Below are 6,160 nucleotides of genomic sequence, written 5' to 3'. Positions count from 1 at the left end.
GAATCAACATCCTTGTTGGTCCTGGAAAAACATCCTTATCAACCAATCACATTTTAGGTTTAGGTTTAGGGCTACTGTTTAGGGGGTTAGCGTTAACGGTTAACATTAGGGGCTTGAACACCACCTTTATCAACCAATAATTGTCCACTGATTTGAGGGCTAGTTTATGGTTTGTGTACGGTGTGGGGTTCTGGTTTGACTGGAATGTTGTTTCAGGACCAACAAAGATCTGAGCCGTGTGGAATCCTCGTGTACCGGATGTGGGCCGGATCTGGGCCGACACTGTTGCTGTCGGGGAGGAACTGAACAAACCAAAAATAAAACAATGTACAGACATTCCAGGTGTGCAGAATGCATCGTACATTTGTTCTTTCTGGAACTTTCTGTGGGATTTTACAATTTTGAATAATAAAAAGGTCTGACTGTCGTGCAGATGAAGACAACCTTTACTCATTTTGTGGAGTGTGTACTGTAACAACTTGTATAGCAAATCTCAACTTTGAGCACCATGTTTCATCTTTATATACAAATATATATATATATATATATATATATATATATATATATATATATATATATATTTTTTTTTTTTTTTTACTGATGTGTAATAAGTCAGACTTGGTAAATGAAACAGTTCTAATTTGAACATAATTATGAAATAACACATGAAGAAAACAAAATAGATTTAACACGAGTAAACACAACATAAAGAAAGAACACTTGTGGTACAGAATTGTCAAGACAGCAACACACTGACCGACTCATTTGTCCTTAAGCAAACAATGTCCCTTTTTTAGTGTCTCATTCTGTTATACATTTTGTGGTTGTGTTTATGGTTTCCTCCTGCGATCTCATGAGTTTTCTGTGTGGATTTAATAAAGGCTGTTTTTGTTATCTACCCCTTTCGTTGTGCGCTTAATGCAACAACAAACCATGACAATAATAAAATGCAGTGCAAATGGCAAGAATATAACAGCACTAAATCAGATCGATATTTCAATGAGCTTCTGCAGACTTGCGGTATGTTTGACACATGGAAATATATGAAACCAAACTTCAAGGCATTTTTCTGCAACTCATCAGATCTATTCAGGATTGACTTCATCTTTACAGACAAGAGAATGTTACCATTGCTTAGATTATGTGAATACACAGGTAGAGTCATTCCTGACCATGTAGTGATCACTCTCTGCTTTCAAAACAACACGCCATCCCGGTGTGTGTGGAGATTCAACTCTAAATTACTGGCAAAATAGAAGTTTGTTGAATTCTATATAATCAGATATATTACTTTCTTGAAACAAACTGCGCCGGTATGACTGACTGTAACTTCTGGGAGAGGTTGAAGGCAAAATCATTTCAAATAGTGCGGGCATGACGGAAAAAAGAATGGAGTGAAGAATGATCGAAAATCAGATTATCTCAAGGATAAACGATATAGATCAAGAGCGTTCTAGATCTCCACCGCTGCCCTATATAAGGAGATAGGAGTATTACAGTCAGAGATACCTTAACCATAGAGGCAGAGGAGAGGTTATATCTGAGATCTAAACAGCAAGAATTCAATTATGACGAAAAAGGCTAGAAAGCTGCATTCACACCAATTGAAACAGAAAAATGAAACTATATAACAGAAATTTAGAAGTCACATGGAATAACCACAGACCAGTTAAGCATTAACAAGCAGTTTATTTATTTTGTTATGAGGAGCTATACACACCAGAGTCATGTGACAGTGAGAACACAGCACACTGTTTTGCCACTTTATCAGTGAACAGGATAAAGTCAGTCTTCAACAATCCATATCAACAGTGGAGATCGAACAAGCTGTTTGTTATATATTCCCTGTGTGTGTTCCTGCACTTTTATATTGAAGTGTATTCAATGACAGAAAAAAGAATGGGTCGTATGTTCTGGACATGTCATGAAAGTTCATTCAACATCTGTCTGTGCCAGGCATGGATTACTGCAATTTAAGATAATCCATAGGCTACACTTTTCTAGGAGTAAACTGGCAAGAATATTTCCAGAAATATGACATGTTCTAGATGTCCCAGAGAAGAGGCCACTTTGGGTCATATGTTCTGGACACGTCCACAGCCGGTGATGATGGAGGGAGGAGCCATGGAGGAATGGAGGAATGGTGAAGAGGGCCGCCATGGGGATGAGTGTGTGTGTGTGTGTGTGTGTGTGTGTGTGTGTGTGTGTGTGTGTGTGCGTGTGTGTGTGTGTGTGTGTGTGTGTGTGTGTGTGTGTGTGTGTGTGTGTGTGTGTGTGTTTGCTTGTTTTACTTCAGTTTAACTTTTTGAATTTATTGACATTTGTTTTGCTTTATACATCTTTATATATTTTGCATTGTTATAACATTAATATTTCTCCTGATTTTGACATACTGTATATTCTTTTGTATTTTATAATTGCATTCTGTATTGTGTTACTATGGACAAAATGGTTTTGGTTCCTATTGTCATCATACTGTTTCTGGCTTGACCTGATGCCAGTATATGATGTGTTTCATTGACTAGTAAGGAGTGATGTTTATACAGTGCTATGCATAAGTGAATACACCCATGCTAAAGTTGACTAAAAAGAGGAATAAAAAATCATATTTTGGAAATTGAACTTAATGCCTTAATTAAAATTTTTGGAAAAATCCAACCTTTAAGGACACCAATTTTCTTTGTGAATGAATAATGTATCGTAAATAAATAAATGTTCTTCCTTAAAATACATGGTGCATAAGTGAGTACACCCCTATGTTAAATTCCCATAGAGGCAGGCAGATTTTTATTTTTAAGTATTTATTTTTATTTATTTTTTTTAGGATACTATGCATCCTGATAAAGTTCCCTTGGCCTTTGGAATTAAAATAGCCCCACATCATCACATAGCCTTCACCATACCTAGAGATTGGCATGGTTTTATTTCAGTTAGCCTAAAAGCTAGTTTGATTTGCATTGAGAGATGATCTTATGGAAAGTACCCCATGCCAATCTCTAGGTATGGTGAAGGCTATGTGATGATGTGGGGCTATTTTAATTCCAAAGGCCAAGGGAACTTTATCAGGATGCATAGTATCCTAAAAAAAATAAATAAAAATAAATACTTAAAAATAAAAATCTGCCTGCCTCTATGGGAATTTAACATAGGGGTGTACTCACTTATGCACCATGTATTTTAAGGAAGAACATTTATTTATTTACGATACATTATTCATTCACAAAGAAAATTGGTGTCCTTAAAGGTTGGATTTTTCCTAATTTTTTAAATTAAGGCATTAAGTTCAATTTCCAAAATATGATTTTTTATTCCTCTTTTTAGTCAACTTTAGCATGGGTGTATTCACTTATGCATTGCACTGTAACTCTCAGCACCATATATACACACACGGAGTTTGTCATATACACACACAGAGTTTGTCATATACACACACGGAGAGTTCAATGTGTTTATGATGTTCTGATGCTGAGATATGGCTTGGGTTCTTAGAGGCCATTAAAGCCCTCATGGACCCTCAAAGAGCCCCAGTGCACTGCCTCAAAACACAACTCCAGGTTTGGCTTTAATGTCTTTACAAAGTTTTACTGAAATTTGAAATTCAGTTTGTTTTGACCATTGAAACTTGTTGATTTTCCACATAATAATAAAAAAAAATTCTACAAATAAAGGTTAAGGTCGATGTCTACATGGCCAAACTAAAGCAAGACATCATATTCTGTAGAGAATATACTGCAGTTTCCTCTTCTGTCTCCAATAGGCTGATAGTGATAGTTCTCCACAATCTAAACCAGTTGAACAACTCTGATACTTTTCATAATAAACCTTCAAATAGACTGTATATTCAGTGTCTACAAAGTGTAGGTTATGATGAGGAAACATTTATTTGGAATTCAAACATTATTTTCAGAGAATCCTTGTGGTGTGTGTTTTTCTTTCCTTTCTTTTCTTCGTTTTTTCAAGTAGAAACAATGTAAGGGAAGTGTATACCTAATGGGTTTTTTTAATTATTATTTTGGTTATGAGAAAACATTTAATTTTATTAAAATATCCAATATAAACACCCAAATAAATATCCAAAAACTTCAACAGATGAAAAAGAGATTGTCTGCGTACAATGAAACACAAAGCTCTGAATATACCTGAGGATACTGAAGATTTAAACAATGTCTGTAACTTTACAACACATCCAAACTTTTTTGGGATGAAAAACTTAATACACAAATTACCCAATTTCACACATCATTGATGATCAGCTGTACAGTCTGAAGTTTAGATGAGTTTGTGTGTATTTTCCTACATCAGCGTATTGAAGATTGCTGAGTTTGATGGAGTTTCCACTCAGAAAATCACCAGGGAAAGTTTCAGTTCTGTTCTCATAGTCTGAACACTGTTTCTGACTTTCTGCTGGGAATTATATCACACACAATATTCACTGACTCTGTCTCCAGCTCACATCAATGTCTAGTTAAAATCCCCTTATAAAGTCATTTGAATTTGTGTATTTTTTGTAATTACTAAAAAAGCCTTGCTATAAAATCTTTTTATTTAAAAGAGTAAACACACAGATGTGATAATAAAGCATGCTCATAAATGGATGTAAAACAAATAGAAACATTAAGATACACTTAAAGCACTTTACACTTTATCCAGACATTTCAAATGTCCCACATTTAAGATATTATTCAAAAATGTTATAATTTAATCTAAATAAATCTATCTTGCTTCCATCATGCTCACTTCATGTAAATGTACAGTACTGTGAAAAAGTTTTAGGCATGTTAGTACCAAATAATATAGTTTTAAGACAGTTGTTTATATATTTTACTTCAGTTCGCCACAGAAGGAAATATAGTTTATGTCACAGGTCGGGATGGGCCAAGCCGGACTGCGCCCACCCCTGAACCAGGACCACCCTGAGGAGCGTGTCAGAGACGAGACGGAAACAGAATTCAAGGGAATAACAGTTCTTTTTATTAAAGTTAAAAGTAATTTGAATAGCCTAAGCTAAAATCTTCCTTTCCTCTTCTTCCCCGGAATCGAGGCAATGCAGCAGTCTCCGGGGCCCACTCCCACGCCGATACAAGGTTCACAATGGCCTAAGATGGATCGATGGATTTCCACAGGTGTGTATGCGGTCGGGGCTGTTCCTCTTCCCACACTGATGCAGGGTCCGCAGGGACCTACGACGGACAGGTGAGTAGACAGTCGGGGCTGTTCCTCTTCCCACACTGATGCAGGGTTCACGGGGACCGACGACAGACAGGTGAGTTTCCACAGGTGAGTAGACAGTCGGGGCCCTTCCTCTTCCCACACTGATGCAGGGTTCACGGGGACCGACGACAGACAGGTGAGTTTCCACAGGTGAGTAGACAGTCGGGGCCCTTCCTCTTCCCACACTGATGCAGGGTTCACAGGGACCGACGACAGACAGGTGAGTTTCCACAGGTGGGCATACAGTCAGGGCTAATCCTCTTCCCACACTGATGCAAAGTTCACAGAGGCCTACGACGGACCGGTAAGTTTCCACAGGTGAGTAGACAGTTGGGACTCTAGGGCTACAGCAGACTCGAGTCAACAGGCTGAACGGAGCTTCTCTAGGACAGACAGTTAGAACAGACAGAGTCAGCTTCAACAGCAGTATATAGGCCTCACGTGTGTTGCCGGGGACAGATGACTCCACACCAGGCAGATGGACCGGGGGCTATAGCAGACTCAAAGTCGCAGCTGAGCAGAGCTGCTCTAAGACAGACAAAATCAACTTCACCACAGTATACAGTTCTTACGTGTGTTGCAGGGGACAGATAACTTCACACCATGCAGATGGACCCGGGGCTATAGCAGATTCAAGTCGCAGGCTGAGTGGAGCTTCTCTAGAACAGACAGAATCAACTTCAACAGCAATATACAGTTCTCACGTGTGTTGCAGGGGACAGATGACTTCACACCATGCAGAATGGACTTGGGGTTGTAGCAGACTCAAGTCGCAGGCTGAGGTGAGCTTCTCTAGGACAGACAGAATCAACTTCAACAGCAGTATACAGTTCTCACGTGTGTTGCAGGGGACAGATAACTTCACACCATGCAGATGGGCTTGGGGTTGTAGCAGACTCAAAGTCGCAGGCTGAGCAGAACTTCTCTAAGACAGACAGAATCAACTTCA

Source organism: Rutilus rutilus (assembly GCF_951802725.1).
Source record: "Rutilus rutilus genome assembly, chromosome: 8".
Lineage (NCBI taxonomy): Eukaryota > Metazoa > Chordata > Actinopteri > Cypriniformes > Leuciscidae > Rutilus > Rutilus rutilus.
Note: the sequence above shows the minus strand (reverse complement) of the source record.